This window comes from Marmota monax, unplaced genomic scaffold (assembly GCF_021218885.2).
Source record: "Marmota monax isolate L192 unplaced genomic scaffold, Marmota_monax_Labrador192_F-V1.1 WCK01_AAM20220418_F8-fsc00163, whole genome shotgun sequence".
NCBI lineage: Eukaryota > Metazoa > Chordata > Mammalia > Rodentia > Sciuridae > Marmota > Marmota monax.
In genome coordinates, this window is record NW_026693660.1 from 169754 (window position 1) to 183040 (window position 13287).

Here is a 13287-nt window from a genome sequence, read left to right on the forward strand (position 1 = left end):
GGAGGTGGTGGAACCTTTAGGAGGTGTGGCTTAGTGGAAGGAAGTTAGGTCTTTGGTGGGAGTACCTTTTAGGGGATATTGGAACCTTGGCTCCTTCCTGTCTCTTTGTTTCCCTGTTACTCTGAGGTAAATAGGCTTCCTCCTACCACATGCACCTGCCATTATATGCTGTACTACCACAGGCCCTAAGTGATGGGGCCAAGGTATACCAAGATCTTTGAAACTGTGAGCCAAAATAAACTTTTCTTCCTTTTTTTTTTTTTTTTTTACTTTTCTTCCTTTAAAGTTAATTATTCTCAGGTATTTTATTATGGTGATGGAAAGCTGATGAACACCATGGCAGGGTAAGGAATGGGTGAAATAGGCCCATAATATATTAACAACTATCTTGCCTTACTCCTAGGGAGATAGGGATTATCAGATCTCTACCCACAAACACACATATTTGTATAAAACCTAGGAGAGCAAAATAATTCTCATTGAGGAATGGAGATGGCTATCATGTTGTCTTGTGCATGAATGTCCCTCAACAGAATCTTCCTTTAAACCGTCTGTATTTAAGAAAGTTTTAAATAAAGGCAAATCTTTGATTAGAGTATAAGTGTTTTTCTGCTTTTTTTTTTGCCACGGAACAGGATATAGACAATAACCGAATAAAATTAACAGTTGGTTTCTATCCCTATATGCTTTGTAACTTTTTTCTTCACACTGTTTTTGGGAACTGCTTATCCCCAGCATCTAAAACTATACCTGCCATAATTGGTGCTCAAATTTATTAAGTGTTTTTCTCTTTTTAAATTGTGCTTCCCACTGCCACAGTTGTAATCTGTGTCTCCTTCTCTCATGTCCAGGGATTGCCCAAGCCACTGGACATTTTCTGACTCAAGTTCCATCCTCCTGACCATGCTCAGGCCTGGTGCTTTGAAGGCTCTTGTCCTCTTTCCCCAGTCTCAATGCAGCTCCCCTGGCTGGCTTTGAAAGCCTGCCAGAAATGCCTGCCTGTCCAGCACCCACTTCTCTGCTTCCTCCCCTTCCCTTGCCCGTGCCTAGCTGATTCTTGCCCCAGTTATGCTCTGCTGCTGTATCTTGGAAGAGCTCTCTCTTTTCTGTCTATCTGAATCCTAACCCTGATTGTTTGGCCATACAGTTTAGGAAATGCTTGCTTGTTTGTTGTAGTACTTGTGTTAGTTTTTTCCTTTTTTTAAAAATACCTTTATTTTATTTATTTATTTTTATGTGGCACTGAGGATCAAACCCAATTCCTATTATACGTGCCAGGCAAGTGCTCTACCACTTAGCCCCAGCCCCTAGTTTTTTTCCTTGATCAGATTTTAAGCTTCTGCAGGGTGGGAATGAACATTTCATTCTTTGTGTACTTCTTTTGAGTCATCCTATGGCATATGATATATACAGTTAGCAAACACTTGGTTGACAATTTTTTTGTGTGTTTTTTTTAATTTATTTTTATTTTTTATTATTTCTTACATACATGACAATAGTGGAGTGCATTACATTCATAATTTTTTTGCATTACAATTCTTAATACACTTATACTACAATTTAATAATAACTTTTTAACAAGAAGTGTCTTATGTTATGATCACTTTGTGCATTTCCTACATATAAGTCTAGATTTGGTCTTGTTTTCTCCTGTCCTCCCTGTATAATCTCTGTCTGGTACCCAGGATCCTTGGGATTTTGCATAATATGATAGAAAATTTTAGCCCTTAGAGAAGTCATTCAGAAGCTATGGATGATGATCACCATGTGATTAATGGCTTAAGAGATCATAAATTCCACATAATACATCAGAATATGAATCCAGGCTTTCAAACTCTATCTTCCGTGCAACTCCCCTTCTCTTTTTCCCTCCCACCTCTCTTCCCTATTTAGTGGTAGTCTTCTTCTCATGCTCTTCCTCCCTATCCCATTTTGAGTCACCTCCCTTATATCAGAGAAGACATTCGGCATTTGTTTTTTAGGGATTGGCTAATTTCACTTAGCATAATCTGCTCTGATGCCATCCATTTCCCTGCAAATGCCATGATCTTGTTATTTTTTAGTGCTGAGTAGTATTCCATTGTGTATAAATGCCACATTTTTTTAATCCATTCATCTATTGAAGGGCATCTAGGTTGGTTCCACATTCTAGCTATTGTGAATTGTGCTGCTTTGGTTGACAAATTTACCACTCTTTTAGTCATTGGCATAGGAACTTTCCTATCTTTGTCTTATTTTGATTTCCTTTTCCTATAGGTCTTACAATATGGCTCATCTGAGTGTTTAGGATATAGGTTATATGGATCTAGCTAAGAAAAAAACTCCCAAACTGTGTTTTCAAAGGTGAACCTCATGGTGATGCAAAGTTTCCTTTTGCTCTTTGGAAGAGAGGTAATAGTGAAGAGGAGTAGCTAGGAGTAGTAGAGAGCAGTGATGCCTAGAGGGGGAGCAGGGGTGGAAAGGGAGTGGGAGATAACTCTTGCATGGCTAAGGAAGGAAAGGCACAACCCAAGCACAGGTAGAGTGCGCTGAACCTCTGACATCTCTTGCTTTCTTCTTCCTATTCTCTGTTCTCTCACCTCCACCCCCAAGTCTGGGCCACCTCCTGCTACATTGGAGATATTATTGCTGCTTCCTTCAAGAGCGCAGAGGCATCTGCTGGGTAGGAAAATGCAGGAGTGGTGTGTGAACTGCAGGAGAATGTGAGCTTTGAGTTATCAGGAACTTTATCAAACTGTTTTCAACTTGGACTGGATTGATAAGGATCCCCAGGAGCAAATTCTGGGGTGAGAGATCACCCGCCCCAGAATGTAAGGAAGCAAAGCCAAGGGTAAGAGGCTGGGTCTGGAGATTAGTGTCCTCAGAGTCAGGTCACACCTCTGGGTGTGAAAGAGGACCTTTAACAGTGATCATCTTCCCAGGGGCTGACAGGACATTGATGTGTTTGTGCTTTGGTCGTTTTTCTTTTTAGTTCCTCAGAACAAAAATCTTTGGACTGTCTTACATTCTTTTTCTTTCCTTCTTTATTTGTAGTTGTAAATGGGCAGAATGCCTTCGTTTGTTTATTTTTATGTGGTGCTTAGGATCAAACCCAGTGCCTCACACATGCTAGGCAAGCGCTCTGCCACTGAGCTACAGCCTCAACCCTTTTGTATTCTCTTACCTCATGTGTTGTTCATTATCAGATCCTGTCAACTCTACCTTACATTCTGATTCTGATACTGTCTGCATTGACAGTTCTCTAGGACAAGCCACCACCATCTATAGCTCCTGGATTTTTGCAGTAGCCTCCACCTGGTTTCACTGCTCCCACCTTGGTACTCTAGATGTGTTGTCAGTTGGACACTCAGAGGGCTCCTGCTGACATTTGGGTTGCAATTTCAGCATTCTTCCTTGTTCAAACCTCTGCAGTGGTTCCTTGTCACACCCTGAGGAAAGTTGACGCTGTCTGTGTCCCCAGGTTACCCTGTGGTTTGCTCCCTTAGATCTTTGCTCTCTCCCCATGGTCTTCCCAGCCACCCTGGTTACTATCACAGTGCCCTTCACAGCACACCCATGGACTTCTGTCCTGCTTCCCCACCTTTTTTTTCCCCTTAGCAACAACTTCCTTCTCACATTTCCTTCTGATGTACTAGGGTGCACTTGTATATTATCCATCTCCTCAGACAAGAATTGGAAGCTTTATGGGGACAGGGATTTTTGTTTGTCTCGTTCACTATTTTCTCCCAAATTTCTGGCACATAAGGAGTGAACAATAAATGTTTTTTGATTTCATTCATTTATTATATACTCATTGTGTATTATACTCTGGACATACACATGCACACACACACACACACACACAGGATTAAGGTGGGAATTGCTGCCCCTAAAGAACCCAGAGCCTAGTAAGGAGCAAATGATGACAGTGTCAGGAAAGCAGTATTACTGAGAGGTGAATGGATTACAGTAGGAATAAGGCAGGAAGTATAGCCGTGCTGGGGAGACACTGAAGGAGAGAGAGGCCAGGTGGGCCTTCTAGACTGATTCCACCCGAAGGTGGGGAGGACTTAACTGAAACCATTCTGCTGTTCTTGGTGCATATCTTCTTTGTGTCTTTGGCCACAGGCTGAAGGAGAATTATCAGCTCCTGAGTATTTTCATCTGCATATCAAATAAGTTCAGTTCCTTTAACATTCTCTCATAAAGTCTGTTCCATCCAGTTATTCTTTTTTTTTTTTTTCCCTGTACCCTTTTGGCTCTGCCCCACCCCCTTTATCTGACTCTGTTTTTCTATCCCAGAAGGATTCTGTCCTGTGAGTATTTGTTTCCTCAGTCTACCGGTTTTTCACCCTGTGGTGCTGGTGATGGAACCCAGGGCCTCATGCGTGCTAGGCAAGTGCTCTATCACTGAACTACATCAGCACCAACATACCTTAATTCTTCACTAGCAAAAATAGTTCTGTTCCCCCTCTCCAAAGGTAGGCAGTCATCATTATAAATCACTCTGTGCCAGTTGCATTTAGAGCCATACCTTCACATAAACAGGCCCCAATTAGCCTGTGTCTGAAGGTCATTTCTGACCCTTCTAAGCTGCCAGATAGTTGTGGTGTAGTCCATTCCACAAATGGACAGTTCAGCTTGACCTGGCAAAGGTTATCTCTGATTGATGGGCTAAAGAAGTGAATCTTTGAGCTTTAATAGGAAATGAGAATGAGGCATGGCCCCTTAAGAAGGTGGATAGAGCCAAGCTGTTGGCTCTACCTTTTTTTTTTCCCCCTTTCTTTATTAACTGCCCCTAGCCATTTGTCATCCTCATCATCACTGCTAGGACTATGTGTTCCACTTGGTCTCTGACTATTAAGGCATTTTCATTTTAAGGAACAGAACACAATTAACACCGTGCCAGAAATATTTCAAATTTTGAAGTTTCTCAGCTTTTGGAATGTTCACATAGACTTGACACTCCAAAAGCTTTGGATTCTGGAGCATTTTGATTTCAGATTTTCATAATAGGAATGCTCAATCAGAATATGAGAAATATCTAAAGGTTTATATCATCCAGGATTCTCTTAGGAGATCAAATCATGCCACCTCACTGGATCAGTCACCTAAAGTTTTGGTTTGTAGGTAATATGGAATATTTAATGTCTTAGGATGAATATTCCCTGCCCTACACTCCCCCAGAAACTCTCTATTCTTTTCATAGTGGTAGTACTTGCTACTTAAGAAATTAGCCAACGCTGTTTTCCATAAGCAGACACAATTTGAGAATCTACCATGTGGGGGTCTATAAGAGTATGTGCCATTTTAATCTCCTTCACAGCATCCTTTAATAAATAAAGCTTTCTAATGGGATTGTTGCCTCAGTTAAGATTAGTTTTAGTTGGAAATTACAGAATATGGCTTTAACTTCAAAAGAAGATTTTATTTTTTATGTGAAAGAATTTAGAGACAATGCCATCTCCATGATCATCTGAACTTTGGCTCACACCTCCTACCTAGAAATATGGAAGTTCTGGCCTTTTTAGCCATAATATGGTGGTTGTATGCCCTATTCTGTGGCTCAAGAGGAAAGAGTTTCACTTGGTCTAACTCCATTATGTGGCAGATAGTTTCTATTCTTAAGGTTACCTCATGGTCAGGTATGACTGCTAGAGATCCAGCCCTCTTATTTCTGTCTCCAGGAAACACACAAAAGGGAGATGCTTTAGTCTGTTTCCTGTTGCAATAACAAAATGCCCAAGACTGGGTAATTTATAAAGAACAGACATTTATTTAGTTCATGGTTCTGAAGGCTAGTATGTCCAAGAGTATGGCATGACATCTGCTCAGCATCTAATGAGGATCTTCTTGATGTGTCATAACATGGAGGAAGTGATTATATGATGAGACAGAGCAAGTGTACTAGCTCTGGGCTCTTACTCTTCTTATGAAACCACTGATGCCATCATGGAGGGCCCACACTCATCACCTCATTGAATCCTAATTAATTCCCCAAAGCCCTGCATATTAACTTGGGAATTCAATTTCCAATTTATGAATTTGGGGGTTACAAGTTCAAATCATAACAGGAGGTAATGGAGAAAAAGACAAAAAGTTGCTTTCCCATGTGAGACCATTCCTTTAAAGTCTTTCTGTTTATATCTCATTAGTTAGAACTTAGAAGACATGGTCACATCTGGCTTCAAGGAATGCTGGGAAGTGGGGTTTTGTAACTCAGCAAATAAATTACTGGCTGTAATAAAATTGGGGATGCTGTTACCAAGAGAGTACTTTTTTTTTTTTTTTTTTTTTGCTGTAATTAATAAGTGTTTAACCTCCTCGCTATAGTTGGTGTGTTTAGTGCTTTCTGTCTCATATGAGTCTACTACTTCCTGCCTTGTCTCCAGTGAGCATGCAGAGAAGCTAAACATATACACAGAGTGATCCTTTCTCCAAACACAAGCTGGCTATGCTTGGTTTCTTCATCATCATCTTTTCTCTGAGCTAAATAGTAACCCAGTTGCAGGAGTTAATTGGAAGCTCTGAGGATAACATCTTCATCAACCTCTTCAACAGGGACAGCAGTGGTGGGGCAGGCTTGGGCAGACCTGGGGATTACTGTTCCTGGAGCTCTGGGCTCTTCCTCTCTTTCTTCCTCTTTATTCTGAATCCTGTTCTGTTTAGAAGTTGGAGTCTTTTTTGTGTGGCCCGCTTAAGCTTCCTTGCTTAGCTTAATATTGCAGGGCTTTGAGGAGTGGGCTCTACATGGGCATACAGCACCTCTGAACATGTGATTAAAATCACACATGTTAGATTGAGCCATTCTGAATTTAGTATAAGAAACTGACTGTGTGTGTGTTGTTGTCCCTTCTTTGCTCTACTCTTCTACAGCTGCACCTCCTACAAGATCAGGAATTACAGTGGACACACTCTCATGAGTCCTTCTTCCTGCTCATTTTCTCCCTTTTGCATATAAACCATCCACTGTAACACCATTTGGATTTATGACCAAAAATCTGAAATTCCTAAATTCTCCCTAGACTCAAGTCCTTAGGAAACCTGGATCCTGCTTAGCTCAGCAAGTGAGTCCAAGGTCTCTTGTGTCTTTTCCAATTCGAATGTGATGTGGCTTGAGGCTTTTCAGGCATGAGATCTATTTCTATCTCCTACTCAAGCTGGGGTTTGTCCAGGAAATTATCGCTAACATATTGAGATGCATAGCAAATGAAGCTGTCAGGAGAAATGTCTGGTGTGTCTTTGCTCCCAGTAGCAGCTTGAGAAAGTGTTAATTTGTATGAATTAAATGAGCATATTATGGGATGTTGGTAGGTGGGAGTAAGTGTGTGGATGAGTGTGGGATTGGTTCTCTGGGGACCTCTCTAGATGCTGCCTTTCCCCTGCTACACACAGCTTTCTCCAGTTTCTCAGCATACTGGTAGTCACATCCTCTTCTGAGCCAGAGGACAAAAGGAAGGTTCCCTGTAGAGAGAGAAATGGACTGGCCTAGATTTCATGGGAGCAAAGGACTAGAGAGAGTGTTGAGGGCAGGCCAGGCACCCGTGGCCAAGAATTAGTCCGGAACTGGTTTGCAGCCCTCACTTCAGTACTGGGCCTTTGATTCTTTGTGGTACCTACTGTTCTTTTCTGCCTCAAGCCAGGGAGATTTTGAGGGTGTGGGGCAAAGGGCAAGGAGATGATCATAGCTAATGTCCTGGGCATTCTAAGTGACTAAATACATTGTCATTTAATTCTGAGCAAGAATCAGAGTGACTTGATTAAAATCCCACAACTAGGAAGTAGCTTTAAAAAAGATTTAAATCCAATATGTGTGTGTGTTGGGGGGCAGGGCTGAGGATAGAACCCAGGACCTCATAAATGCTAGGCAAGCTCTCTACCACTGAGTTCTATTCCCAGCCCTTGAATCCAATTCTCTTTGATTCGAAGTTTATGCCTTAACCATATTAGATTTCTGTCTCTCCCTCTTTTATTCATTCAATAAAATGTTTGAGTCCATTGTGTTCCAGGTGCAGTTCTGAGTGCTAAAGATAAAAGCAATGAGCCAAACATATTAAAAAAAAATCTTACTTTCATGGAGCCTATATATATATATATATTTTAGTAGTAGTAGATGGACCCAGTATCTTTATTTATTTATTTTTATATGGTGCTGAGGATGGAACCCAGTGCCTCACACATGTGAGGCAAGCGCTCTACCACTGAGCTAAAACCCCAGCCCAGAGCTTATATTCTTTCACTCTCAGTTTCCTATATTATATTTTTTCTCAACCCCCCCACTTTGTGGTGGTGGCAATGGTTGTGGTGGTACTTGGGGATTGAACCCCACAGCCTTGCACATGTTAAATAAACACTAAGCTGTAGCCCCAGTCCTTTTTAATTGTATTTAGAGTCAGGATTTCTCTAAGTTGCCCAGGCTCTGAATTTGTAATTGTCCTGCTTCAGCCTCCCAAGTAGCTGGATTACAGGTGAGTAGCTGGGATTTCAGGCATGCACCACTTCACCTGGTTTAACCCCATGTTTTATATAAATATCACATTTCTTTCCCAGAAGGCTCCATAAATGATTCTTCTTTTTCCTCAAACACTAGGAGGGCTTTCTTGCGTGATGGATATTGAGATATTGAGATTTCCCTGCTCCCACTCTCCTGTATCCCCATGTCCCAGAGAACATTGTATCCAGACATCAGGCTAGTTGTGATAGCATATCTTCAGGGAGGCCTGGACTCCGAAGTTTCCCCATACTTGCATCTGGGCTTTCCTGTTAGGTTGTTTTCCCTCTGTTCTGGGGAAAGCTACTCTGAGCCCATTTGGAGTTGCCTTGCCTATCCTCAACCCCCAGAAGTTGTTTTTGAGGTGGGGAAGAATAAAAGTCAAGAAATCAGTGAAAATATCAATTCTTGTTGTAAACTCTCTTTAGGGTTGGTTTCCGAGAGGTTTTTGTGTTCCATTTATTTTGGCTAGTTTGTTTCTTCTTCTTCTTCTTCTTCTTATTATTATTATTATTATTATTTTTGTATATATTTTTTTCCTTTGCAGTATGGTTCAGGCCTTATGGACATAGAAGTTCAGCTAAATGTTTTTTGGGTACCTTTGGATTAGATTTAATACCTAGAAATGGTTATCTTGATTCAACAGAAACAGGAGGGGCCATACCAGAAGAGCACTTTCCACTAAGAACAACATGCTTACTGAGTTTGGAGTGAGCACATCCATCTTGTGGTTAATGAGACCTATTGAATGAAGGATTTTGCTCTGATGTTGCCATCAGTTTCCTTATATTAGGGATTGAAGGCAAAAGTTCTCCTCAACATTGTTGAAGGTATTCTAACCTTTACTATCTACTGTGTCGGATATTATGAGCAGCATTTTACATGTTAACCTTGCTCTGAGGTTTTCTTTAGTTAAAAAAGGAAACAGATTTAAAAATTCCCTTTTTCACACAGAGAGGGACAGAGTTAAAATTGAATTGTCTTTGGGGCCCCTGTGTTCTTTCTAGGACCTCATACAGTGTTCTTTTCCTTATCAGGTAAATTCCTGTAGTGTCAGGTGCTCTTCCTGAATTGTGTTCCTCAGCCCTCTGTATGAAATACCAGCTTACATGTGGATTTCTCTTCCATCAGCTTTCTTAAGTGAGCAACAAATCTAAAAAGCTCAGATTTGGGGGCTGGGGTCGTGGCTCAGCGGTGGAGCGCTTGCCTAGCATGTGCAAGACCCTGGGTTCGGTCCTTAGCACTACATAAAAATAAATAAATAAAGGTATTGTGTCCAACTACAATTAAAAAAATTTTTTTTTTAAAGCTCAGATTTTTATTTTTTCACGCTATGTGCTTGGTTGGTTGGTGAGCCTCTTTATATTTGTCCTCCCTCTTTCTGTTCCCACTCTTTTCTCCACATCTCCCCAGAAAATGTATCCAGGTTGACTTAGTTCTGCCTCTTCAACTCCAGAATTGTAGCAAATTTTAAAAGAGTAAGGAGAATGGAATGTAGTGGGAAATGTGAGGAGGAGACTACCAGTTTACCTTATGTCTCAGCTCATTTTCTGATGCTGCAACAAAATAAAACAGACTGGGTAATTTATAGATATTTATTTGCCTTACAGTTCTAAAGGCTGGTAAGTCCCAGAGCATGGTACCAGCACGTGGTCTTGGTGCTCCTGTATCATAACATAGCAGATGGGCAAGCTAATGATGTGCTAGACAGAGAAGAAATCAGCCCAAACTCATCCTTTTATCAGTAACCCACTCCTGTGATAGGGGCATTAATCCATTCATGAAGGTAGAATCCTCAAGGCCTGATAACTTCTATTTTTTTTTTTTATTTTTTAGTTATAGGTGGATACAATATCTTTATTTTATTTTTATGTGGTGCTGAGAGTCGAATCCAGTGCCTCACACATGGTAGGTGAGCGTTCTACCTCTGAGCCATAACCCCAGCCCCCTGATCACTTCTTAAAGGTCCCATCTCTCAACACAGTTACAGTAGCAATTAAATTTCAATGAGTTTTTCAGGAGACTTTCAAACCATAACACCTTGTCCATATACCCAGCCATGCCGCTTTGGTGTGCCAGTGTAGCTCACATACTCCAGAGTTTATAATCTGGATAGTGGGGATTTCCTTGGTGGTTGCTGAAGGAAATGAATGCAGGAGATAATTGAAAATGTCTGAAGAGAGAAAGATGAGATATTGGGGAGGCTAAGGGCATCTATACCTGCTTAGAACAGACTTTAACTGTTCTAGGTGTTAGCAATTAAACCTTAACAAAAGGTTTAATCACTTAGCAAATATAGTTCTATCTTTTTATAGAAAAGGAAAATGAGGGCTGGGGCTGTAGCTCAGTTGCAAAGCGCTTGCCTAGCAAGTGTGTGGCAGTGAATTCCATCCTCAGCACCATGTAAAAATAAACAAATAAGATAAAGGTATGTGTCCATCTACAACTATTAAAAAATCAAAATAAAGAAAGAAAGGGAAATGAATCCTTGCCCCAGCCAGTGTGCCTGTCCAAGGTTGTGTGGTCTGTAAAACAATTGAGGCAGTACTGGAATCTTGTGCCCATTCTTCCAATAAGCTCCACCTTGGATTTTCATGTGTCACATAACAAACACTTCGATTCTAAATGATTTGAGTCTTGCAGTAGACCTTTAGGGAATGTTAAAATACACATTTCTAGAAGCAGATTAATAAATCTCATTATTCTATAACAGAAATATATTTGACTTCATGACTACCTTTGGCAGTCATTCATTTCCTTGGAGTTTGACTTTGAACAAATCCATGGTTTCTTTTCTGCTTTGAGTTTTTGCTTTTGTCAAGTAGAGATAATAAATACTAGCTGTATATATAATGGGGTATGATGTTAAAGGAAGAGTATCATGAAAAGCCTCTCATCTCTCAGACTCTTTAGGAATAAGATATTGTGTTTTTATGGTGTTTCATATGAAGCACTTGCCATTGCTGAATTTTATCCATGATAGTACGATAGGTAGATCTCAGATTGTAAATTTTTGTTTTCTAAGTGTAAAAATGAATTTGGAGAGGTTATGTAGCTGATTAAACGACAGAACCCTGCAGTAAATGCCCATCTCTCTATTCTGAATCCAGTAGTTCCCAGCCACACCACCCTTTCTCTTCATAAGCACAATGTGCATGATGCTGCAGGGTCACCAGGGTGACCTTTCCTTACAGTCTGAGCATTCATTTCTTGTTGCTGAGAAGCTTATTGAGTAAGGGCAGTGCCACTTTTCAGAAACAGTGAAGGAAATGGCCTAGCCAGGAAGCAGGGCTACATTACTAGATAGCCCAATAGAAGGGACCACTATTCTCGCCCTTCTCATGGGAGGCCCATCTTGGGAGGCTGACAAAGGGTGGAGCTGACAGTGGGACTTTCTTTCCTGTTCATTTTGGATAGTAAGTGTTTAAAAATGTCTCGTGAAACATTCATTGTTTAGTGGCTGGGTATGTGCCAAAGTTCATGGCTTGAAACCTCTGAGCATCATCAAGTAATGGAGTAGTTCAGGCAGCATTTTCTAAGACATTTATTATGAGCCTTACTCTGTTAGATTAGCAAGCAAAAATCATTGCTTACCTTGAAATTATTCTCAGGCTAGTCACTAAGGTTCTTTAAAGAGAATTAAGGGCTCCTCAAAAGAATAAAGATTAGTAGTTCCTGGCATTCAAGTCAGCTTTCTGTCACTGTGATGAAATAATTGAGACACTCAACCCTTTTTTTTTTGTTTGTTTGTTTTGTTTTGTAGTGCTGGGGATTGAACCCAGGGCCTCATGCATGCAAGGCAAGCACTCTACCAACTGAGCTATATCCCCAGGTCAGAGATAATCAACTCTTAAGGAAAAAGGTTTGTTTGACTCATAGTTTCAGAGGTTTTAGTCTGTGGTCTCTCTGTTCTATAGCTTTGGGGCCTTTGGTGGCACATTATATCATTTATAAGAGCATGTGGCAGAGATGGCCTGTTCACTTCAAGGCAGTAAGGAATCAGAGAGATAGGAAGAGGCTGGGGTCCCAGTAATCCCCTTCAAGGGCATGTGCCCTTCAAGCTAACTTACTTCCACTAGGTTCCACCTCCTAAAGTTTCCTAGCATAATAACGCCATGATTGGGCTGGGGAATGTAGCTCAGTGGTGGAGTACTTGCCTAGCATGCACAAGGTGGGTTTGATCCTCAGCATGGAAAAATAAATAAATAAATAGCACCACTGGCTGGGGACCAATAGTGCCATCTTCAATACTTGAGTCTATAGAGATCCAAACTGAAACAAATGATGATACAGTTTAAGAATGTTTTTTTTATTTTGTTAAATGAACAGCTGTGCATTTGTGCTTCTTTGCTTGAGGTATTTTCCCCCTCAATCTTAAATATTATTTTCTTGCTTCCTGATGGCACCCTGTCCCCCCATCTCCAAATTCTGCTCAGTTCTGTAAAGACTGTTTCTAGTTCATTTCTTGACCTTTTCTAGACCACTCCATCCCAGATTGACAGACTTTGGAAGTTCCTGAGTACTTGGTCAGCAGCAGCAGCAGCAGGAGTGTTGTTCAAGAACTGTTTAGAAATGCAGCATCTCAGGCCCACTCAGACCTACAGAGTTGAATTTGCATTGTAACAGGATTCTCAGGGGACTTGTGGGTGCACTGAGAAACCTTTGCCTGTACAGAAGTCTCAGGTTGTACTTATTTATCACCTTCTATTACTGGTTGACTGTTTCCCCATTTCTTTTTCCACTTTATAGATTTGTCTTTTGTTAGAGTCTCTTTGTAGCACCTGATGTAGTCTTGGCACAGAGTAGGCACTAATAAA

At 40.8% G+C, this 13287-nt stretch overlaps 1 protein-coding gene across 17 annotated transcripts in view; it reads left to right on the plus strand.

Moving 5' to 3' along the window:
• Mical3 (microtubule associated monooxygenase, calponin and LIM domain containing 3) overlaps positions 1-13287 on the plus strand; it is a 262585-nt gene that overhangs the window by 91299 nt on the left and 157999 nt on the right. The window contains exon 1 of one of the 17 annotated variants that reach the window (XM_058584102.1): positions 9038-12332. The exons of the other annotated variants lie outside the window; for them this stretch is intronic. The gene's annotated coding sequence lies outside the window, so the exon portion shown is untranslated. Of the gene's footprint in view, positions 1-9037; positions 12333-13287 lie in introns of those variants that run through there. 17 annotated transcript variants of the gene reach the window in all.